This window comes from Myotis brandtii, unplaced genomic scaffold (assembly GCF_000412655.1).
Source record: "Myotis brandtii unplaced genomic scaffold, ASM41265v1 scaffold730, whole genome shotgun sequence".
NCBI lineage: Eukaryota > Metazoa > Chordata > Mammalia > Chiroptera > Vespertilionidae > Myotis > Myotis brandtii.
Window position 1 is genome coordinate 910104 of NW_005370887.1, and position 8843 is coordinate 918946.

At 37.5% G+C, this 8843-nt stretch overlaps 1 protein-coding gene across 1 annotated transcript in view; it reads left to right on the plus strand.

Moving 5' to 3' along the window:
- Positions 1-8843, plus strand: part of CCSER1 (coiled-coil serine-rich protein 1) — a 148672-nt gene that overhangs the window by 936 nt on the left and 138893 nt on the right. The gene's annotated exons all lie outside the window — the stretch shown is intronic.

The following is an 8843-nucleotide window of genomic DNA, read 5'->3' on the forward strand; positions in this document are numbered from 1 at the left end:
GGCCCGGCCGGCCTCCGCCCCCCGCCCGCTGGTCCCCTGGTGCTTGCTTCCCGGGTTGGAGGCGAGACCCTCCCCAGCGGCGCAGGAACAGCAGCGACTTAGTGGCAACAAATTGCTTTGTGGTGGCGCGTCCAGGGCTCGGGAGGCGTGTGTGTGTGTGTGTGTGTGTGTGTGTGTTCGTTCCCGCTGCTGACTAGTCTATGCGTTGTTTCACCGGAAAATAAAATCAGTTCTGGGCCGAAACCGCAGGTGGCCCCTTGGGCCCGCATGTTTTGGGGCTTGTTTCCTGGGACCCCGCGCGGTCCGCCTGGGGTAGGGTGCGCGGAGGGCTGTCGGAGGGATTTGTGAATGGTGCCTCGCTGCGCGCGGGGCTGAGCCTTGCTGATGTCAGGGAGGAGGTATCCCGAGTGAGCAGAAAGGCTATTTATGGTAAAGAGTTGTGAAATTTCTCGGGGTTTCTTTCAGTGTATCTGGCGCTTTACGCTCTCCCCCTCTCCCATCTCTTCTCTCATTTTTTTCTCAGAATTAGCAGCAATTTTGCTTTTCCACCTTCTCTCGTGGGATCTGGAATACGAAGTGAATCACTTGTGTTTGTTTTTGTTTTATTGTGTGTTGTTTTTTTAAAAACAGGTGGAAAAAAATGCTGCTTAGAAAATCTCGCGCCCTTTCATGTTTTTGTGCTTAGTCTCTACTCCTCTTAACTCTTCACGCCATCAGTAGGATCACAAGACAAAGTACCTACTTGATTTCAACAGCTTCATTTCTAATATCTTTACAGTTGAATACCTTCCCACTGAAACGTAACACAGGCCGTCCACGCCTGCACCTAAGAAGGGCTATTAAAAATGATGTACACACATTTTACTGTAAAGATGTTTTTATTAAAAATGTTGGGAGGAAAGAGAAGTAGACACCTAGCTGGGTTTATATTGATTACTACTGACTCAAAGCCAGCTTTTAAGAGACGATCTAAAATTCTACCAACTTAGGCTACGACACAGTTTGTTTCTGTTTCTCTTTCTATTTGCTTTTTAATAAGTACAAATTCCAGAGACATAACTTGAAGCTTAGATATGACTTGGGACAGTGTCTACCAACTAAGCTTTAACAAATTTATGTTTGTTCCTAAAAGTTAGCAGCCTGTGCTTTTACAGAGTCGATGACTGGGTTGTGACTGAGGTGGTAGGACAGGGTCATTATTATTTTAAATTGGTATAGCTCAAAGGCCTGCCGGCCAAGCACAGTCTTTATAACACTGAAGTTTCATATTGCAACTACCCCTTCAATAATTTCATTGAGAAGAAAGAGAAGTAAACTGGTCAATCTATTGTCAGAGTGATTTGTCTATCTTTGATATTAATTAGGGAGCATCTTATTTTGATCAAAACATGCCAACCGTTTTAGTTTTTTTTCTTTTTCCCAGTGTGAAAGTAGCTTACCAGTTCCTTACCAGTCCTGTTCATTTTGAAGGCAGAGCGGAGTTAAGGATTTGTTATTTTGATTCAGTTATTTCATATTGATTTGAAATACATTTTCAACATGGAGCATGTGCGGTTTAATATATTGCCTTCGGATGTAGACTTAGAGCCCCACCGAGTGTTGTTACATTAACTTTCCTGAATCATTGCAATGTAGAAGAAATAACGGGGAATTTTACAATGTACTTGATAAACTGTATTATACAATTACCAAAAAGTCATATTTATGGATACATTTTGTTTTTTGACACTCAGAGAATCGGCAACTATTTATTTTAATGATGCATTATTTATACTGTAAGATGTAAATTTACATCAAATTCATGAAATAGAAAATGTATGATGTTTTATATATAATACTCATTATTGCATTTTATTATTCAACATAGCACTCAAATTAGACGGCCTATCATGTGCAAGGCGCTATTGAAGGATTGTGGGGAACATGACTTCCTAGCTCTCTGCCCTTCAGGAGCTTACTCTCCATTTGGGAGGAATCTGACGCTTATGCTTGGACAGAGTTAACAACTCATGGCAATAAGAGATGGCATGTCTAATGAGGGCTGCAGGAGTTCAGAGCATGATAATAACATTTCATACCGGGTTTTGTTTGAAAAGGCTTCTGGGGTAGACAGACTTGCCTGGTCTTGATCTTAAAGGATAAATAGGATTAGTGGCTTATGGATGAGAATATGAGGTACAAGATGCAAGTCTCTTGATATTATAGAAAAGAACAAAAGATAGGATAGTGAAGATAAGTTTGTTTTGAAATAGATTTAGCTATTGCACTTGAATTTGTTGTGCCAAGAGCAGGGTGAGTCTGTTTTGATGTACAACATTCTGTATACTCAATTCTTGGAATGAATTGTCAGTACATATTTTGTACCTTAGAAAACAAATCTTTGACTTTATATTGCCTTTTAATGGAAAAAATGCTTGACATGTATTTGTAGACAATACTTACTCATTGAATGCTTAATATTATATTCTTCATATATAATGTATAGCTCATTCATTAAACGTTTCCTAAAATATTTTTATTTTAAATATTAACATTCATCCATATAATAGTTAATCTATTTTTACATTATTTCCCATGAATTGTGGGAAACTATTTTAATATTGTAGCAATAATTTTAAAGATGTTGTAACTATCTTCTGGTAAATAGATTGTATTAGTAATAGAAACATGTCTTCTCTCAGCATTCTGAACTTAGTTAATTTTTCTTTGTAAATATATTTGTTTCAAAATACACAAAAATTTTAAAATGCATTTCTTCATTATAAGAATACAAAGGGAAACATCTGAATTGACTTTTAGCCTGTCTTTCAATATGACTCCCCAAAAGTATGTTATGGTGATAGTAAAGAAATAGTATAAATATTGGATATGACTATCAATAAATAACAATACAATTACTTTCAGGTTAGTTGAATTAAAAGTTTCATATATATTTTGTTGATTGAATAGATAAGAGTTATTACAAAAGTGAAAAACCTATAAGTCACTAATTTCATATCTGTGCAGGAATGGGAGGATTTCCAAGTTAGAGTAAAACCAGACTATCTGTTAATTGGTCTCTTTTGAGTTTGGTTTGAGGAGTTTGGTTTGTCATAAGTGTATCACTTTGATAATGTAATCTCTCTTACTGTATGACTGACAGTTCAGTATGATTTCCCTATTGGATAATGACAAAATCTGTTGGCTTTATATTGCAAATGTACACTTCTATCAAAAATATATTATCTTCACTATGTATGACTGTCAGTTAACAATAAAACATAAAGTCTGGGCTGGGATAAGCAGTGAAAAAAGATGGGGAGATTAATGAAAAACACTATACCAAATGAAATATACTTCAATGTGTAGCTTAAACTAAATATAATAAAAAAATGTAAAACCGACTAATCTAAATTGCAATGGATACAGTACCAAGATATTATTAGTTTTTATTTTACAGTGATCATATTGCAATTTTTAAATTATTTATTCTGGCTAAATAAAATGCCAGATAAACAGTGGTGGTCAAAAATTCATACTAGGTTCTGTGATATGATATTAAACAATTTTTAGAAACTTTCTCTTTAGAATCTAAACCTGTGGGTCGTGACCCCTTTGGGGGTCGAACGACCCTTTCACAGGGGTCGCCTAAGACCATCGGAAAACACATACATATTGTTTTTGTGATTAATCACTATGCTTTAATTATGTTCAATTTGTAACAATGAAATTGGGGGTTACCACAACATGAGGAACTGTATTAAAGGGTCGCGGCATTAGGAAGGTTGAGAACCACTGGTTTAGATAATTGACAGATGAAGTTTGTTGTTTGGCCAAACCGTGGCTCTGTGCCTCGATTAATTTAAAACATAGCTTTTGGTTTTGCATTACTTACACTGTATTAACAATTTTTAAATTTCAATTTAGCTGATTAAAATTTTGAATACCATGACTTTGTTCTGAAACTAAAAAAAAATCGAAAGGTAATTTTTAAGGAATCATCTTACTATCTAATGGCAAATTCTTAAGTTAGAGTAGTATTTCTCAAAATATGGTTCCCTGAGCAGAGCACCAGTGAATTGTTAAAATGCCAATCTCACCATAGACTGACTGAATCAGAAACTCTGGGATGGGTTCTGGGGTGAGGTCCTCGTGATTCTTATGCCCTCTTAAGTTTGAGAAACAATGACCTAGGCCAGTGATGGCGAACCTATGACATGTGTGTCAGAGGTGACACGCGAACTCATTTTTTTGGTTGATTTTTCTTTGTTAAATGGCATTTAAATATATAAAATAAATATCAAAAATATAAATCTTTGTTTTACTATGGTTGCAAAGATAAAAAAATTTCTATATGTGACATGGCACCAGAGTTAAGTTAGGGTTTTTCAAAATGCTTACATGCCGAGCTCAAAAGGTTCGCCATCACTGACCTAGTCCATTGGTCGGCAAACTCATTAGTCAACAGAGCCAAATATCAACAGTACAATGATTGAAATTTCTTTTGAGAGCCAAATTTTTTAAACTTAAACTATATAGGTAGGTACATTGTTATTAACTTAATTAGGGTACTCCTAAGGCTTAGGAAGAGCCACATTCAAGGGGCCAAAGAGCCGCATGTGGCTCGGGAGCCGCAGTTTGCCGACCACGGACCTAGAGTATTTACAGTGAAATGTGAAGGCTGTGTCTTCCACCTTTTGGTGTATGAGATGACGCTCCAACTAACTGAGCACCTGGCTAGAGTGATGACATATTTTTTATTAACAACAGAATGGCCATAATGTGCTGAACACTTCCTCCATGATAAGCAGTTTATATGTTATGCCATGTGATTTATCAAAAATTATAAACATATTTTTGTGCATATTTTAGAGATGAGGAAACTGAGGCTATGTTCCTGATTTAACTCGGGGCCCAGCACCGTCTGTACATTACCTGACCTGTTGCCACCATATTCAGTGAGAATGTTCTTGCTTCCCGTGTAACCAGAACAAGTGATGAAGGAATTGCAAGGCTGAAGCTTTCACCTTCTTATTGTTCTTTTCAGCACTGACATTGTGCACCCTCAGTGCCATGCAAGCAAAATTCCTTACCCATCTGTTCAGAATACTCCAAGTCATTAATGGAAATGTAAAACGTAAGCAAGTATACTTTTAAGAATAGGTGCTTGTATGTAGAGGATGTTCAAACATTAGATATTTTCCATATTTGGAGATATGCAACTTATCTTCTGGAAAGTTTCAACCAGAGCTTTGAATACCTTGCTTAAGCAGAGTTGATCATAGGTACAGTCTGTTAACCCACGTTGTCTTCAATGCAAAGGAAATGTCATATGACAATATGACAGTTTAGTTTCTTTTGGCTTTTATTCTTCAACTCATTAATTTAAATGTGAGTTTAATCAATGTTCAAATGTTTGCAGAAAAGGAAATATTTAAAGACTGATTCTATAGACGTCAATGGACAATCAGAGAGTTAAAGTTGATTATTCTGAACCCCTCTAGTAGACTAAATGTGCAAACTTATATATTTTATAATGTGTGTATATTAGTCCACAATGTGAATACCAGTAGATGCCTAATATCAGGAAGAAAATAATGATCGTTTTAACTGAGTATTTCAGGTATGGCCTATTTTGTAGCTGTTGTCAGAATCTGTTTTCATTGTTGGAAAACTTAATCACTAACTGGAGCCTCAGCCATGCCCCTTATTCAGGACCAATGTAGTGGGAAAATTGACCTGTGTCTAGCTAGACTCTAGCCCAATACTTTGGGACTTAACATTAAGTCATTGATGCCCAACTACAATATAACATATTTATAGTAGTGCTTCTTTCTTGTAACTAAAACTGATTTCTCACCTAATATTTTCCCCTGCCTCTTGAGAAATTACCCAATATCACCATTTCTCCCAGTGTTTGAGCAAAGCCCTTTTGACAGGGCCTTCTTTATGTCTTTAAAGACTAGGCTTCTCCCTCTGAAACCATCTCATTTCCGGAGTTCCTTTATATAGCAGGAGACTGCCCACAAAATACCACTTTCCTGGATCTTTAAACATTGCCAGCTCCTAGAGGTATGCTAAATTTCCAGTACTCACTCTTGGACCTCTGTGGTGCCAGTGACTTATGGCATATTGCCATACCCCAGACACTCAGGCTGGCGGGACTTCTTGGAGTTATTTACAGCTAAGTTTTCATAGTGCTTCCTACACTAAGTACAAGTCTAATTCTGGGTTCCAACCATCACTAGAGATGCCTCATTTTGCTACATGTAATCTCCCCTTACATGTCTATGCCCCACTATAGAGCTACCTCATTCACCATCACTGACAACAAACATTTGTAAATGCTTATTATGTATAAGCCATTCTGTTTAAAAAAGAATGCACGTCCTATGGTTCCCAAACAGCATAATCCACAATAAATGAAATATACATTTTCCATGTCTTGTTTAGTACCCAAATGTGATATGTGTATACAAATCATCATAATAAAAGGGTAATATGCAAATCGACCGAACGACTGAATGACCGGTCACTATCATGCGCACTGACCACCAGGGGGCAGAAGCTCAACACAAGAGCTGCTCCCTGGTGGTCAGTGCCAGGCTGATGGCTGGCTAGCGCAGCAGCCTGCCTCTGTGGCAGCACTAAGGATGTCCGACTGCAGCTTAGGCCTGCTCCCCGAAACGCTCCCCCCCCCTCCCCCCAGTGCATGAATGTCGTGCACCGGGCCTCTAGTATTTGCATAATGTGCTCATTATATTTTTAGGATTTGTCTGTTTCTCTTTGTTTAGTCAGTTAATTTCTAGATGATCTGGCTCTTCTCTATTCTCCATCATAACCTTCTTTGTACATGATATGTTTGGAATGTAGAACAGCTGAAGAAACATATTCCAGAAGGTATAATGCCTTCTCCACTTTTTATCATTCATTAACGAAAACTAGCAGTATGCCTGTGTTTGTTCAAAAAGTGATTGTTAAGCCAGGTGTACTCCCCTAATTCAACTCTTGTGGGAGACTTAGTGATACATCTCTCTTATCAACCAAATTTAGACGAGCATGTCAGATTTATTTGCCTATTCACTGCAATTAGCTGTTTCACAGAAATGGGTAAATACTGTGATTCTGTTAATGATTTGTTATTATTGTGTGTGTGGTTTCTTTGTTTATTGTTTGTTTTTGACAACAGCAGAAAACAATTTATCACAAACCTATATTAGGTTTATAAATAAAACCAAACAAGTATACATGAATAAAGACATGGCAAAAATATGTGCAAATGTAGGCTTAAACATTCTAGGCAATTCTTTCTCTAGAAACTATCTTGATTTTTGCTTGTTTGGTTATTTTTTGTTTATAGTTATGCAAACTGCCAGAGCATTAAGTTTAAATATATTAAATATGTTTAGTAAGTTCTCCTTTCTAACATCCAGTCTTCTTTAGGATACTTAAGAAAGACATGAAGGCAAAAAAGCATGCAAATATCCCAGAAACATCAGATGAGAAGGTTAGATAAAGGAGGCGATTTCCTTACCAATTTCTTTAAACCTGAGTCCCTGAAAATTCTTCCAGGTTAGGTAAAGAAGGCACTTTCTAAACCAAACTCATATTAGAGATCTGGACTGAGTAACTTATTTCAGCCCAGCCAGTGTGGCTCAGTGATTGAGCATGACCTATGAGCCAGGATGTCACAATTTGATTCCCTGTCAGGGCAATGCCTGGGTACACCTGTAGGTACACATACAGGATACCTCAAGGTGTAAATGTAGGGTCTAAGTTGATTGGAGGGAAAGTGTAATATGATGCATCTCTGGGGGAATTTTCAGGGTCTCAGGTTTAAGTACTTCTTAAAACAGTAAGTTATAAAGACTCTACACTGCTGTTTAGTGAAGGAAGAAGTTGCCTGTCAGGATATTTCTAAGGAAAGCCAGGTTCATTGGATGATGGTAGAGAAGACACACAGCCTCGGAGATCTAATGCAGTAAAGGAATGGATGAAGTATTTTGAAATCCTTAGATTTTTTTTATTTGGATGTAGTATATTTTGGTAACTGAAGTTCTGGGGATCCTCTCTTCTCTATTCCAGTCTGCCAGACCTCAGTCTCTCCAATCACTTTTGATGACAGGGAGCTATCCAGGGTACTAGACTTCCTGCTGAACTCTTGCAAAATTGTGTAACACATTTTGTTGCCTTTTGGGGGGTGAGGGTAGGGTTAATCCTAGGGCAGGGGTGGGCAACCCCTGGCATGCGTGCCAAACATGGCACGCCAGTAACTTTTGCTGGCACGCAAAACCCTCTCTTATAATCTTCCATTTACAATTTTTTTCTTAATATTGACTTTTTTATTTTTCAGATAAATTCAGTGTAGGTGCATCTTAGATAAATAAATAATTTTACATAACAAGTTATCTTAAAGACCATAGACATGGATTGACGAGAGAGGGGAAGAGCAATTTCTATGCCTCTGCCTTAACTCTCCCTGCCTTCCTAGATCCGACCAGTGTTTTGGTTTCATCCACATACGCTTGTGAATCTTTGTTCTCAGTGATGAATTTTGTTAAGTCTCATAATAGGAGTAGCCTGACGGATGAAAGTAGTAGCTCGTGCATATCTCTGAAGGTCACGAAATATAAACCTGATGTAAAATCTCTGTCATCAGTGATGCAGCAGCAAAAGTCCCACTGATAATATCAAACGGAGTCATAAAGTTTTCTGTCGGACTATCAGTGTACATGTATACATTAAAAAATAAATGTATTTTTCATCATCATATACTGTGTTTTTGTCGCTCGAATGAATTTTATTATTTCTTCAAGGTTCTTCACATACGTACACCTTAAGAGATATCAAGTAGGAGTAACATG